The sequence below is a fragment of the Trypanosoma theileri genome (assembly GCF_002087225.1).
Source record: "Trypanosoma theileri isolate Edinburgh chromosome Unknown TM35_Tth_83_V1, whole genome shotgun sequence".
NCBI lineage: Eukaryota > Euglenozoa > Kinetoplastea > Trypanosomatida > Trypanosomatidae > Trypanosoma > Trypanosoma theileri.
The window spans coordinates 5,347-6,127 of NW_021639925.1; positions in this window are offsets into that span (position 1 = coordinate 5,347).

Here is a 781-nt window from a genome sequence, read left to right on the forward strand (position 1 = left end):
TTTTGGGGTTGAGTTGATGTGCTGGTGTGGGTGAATGTTTTTCTCTGATGGGAGTGGCACCTGTGATTGGTGTATTGTGAGTGCCTTGTGTGTTGTTGGTATCCTGTTGTTGTTCTTCTTCCTCTGCTGCTCTTGTGTTTTTCTTTTCCTCTCTGTAGGTGTGTGGCTTAGTGTACATTTTAGTGAATACCGCAGTGCCTCTCTGATATGAGCATGTGAGACTGTCATTGTGTGTGTGTGTGGTGTGCCTCCCCGCCACTCCTACTCTCTCTCTCTCTCTCTCTCTTTCTCACTCACTGACTGTGCGGTCAGCGAAAACACAGGCGCTGTGTTTACAACTGTCACTCCGCCTGCACCTGTGCTGTCCAAGATACAACAGCTGCTGCCTCCTCCTCTAACTATCTATTTATATATTTCTTTCTCTGTTTGTGTGAGTGGCCATGTGATGTGAACCATCGAGGCATTTGTATGACCACAACGTGACTTAGACCTCCGTGCACCAAGCTACCTACCATATGCACGGGACTGACATGCCACACTTCTCCCCCTCACACTATATGACTCCCTTCTTTCCTTCCCTCTATCCACATGTATACATATATATATAAATACATGCAGACACGCCTCCTGTACTGTTCTGTACGCGGTCCATTAATTGACGGCCCACTGCAGCAATACGGCATGTCTGTGTGTGTGTGTGTGATAGACACCACCACCGCGGGTAGCACCGTTGCGGGGCACGCCCATTGCCCCAACAGCGGACTTGCCTGCGGAAGAATCA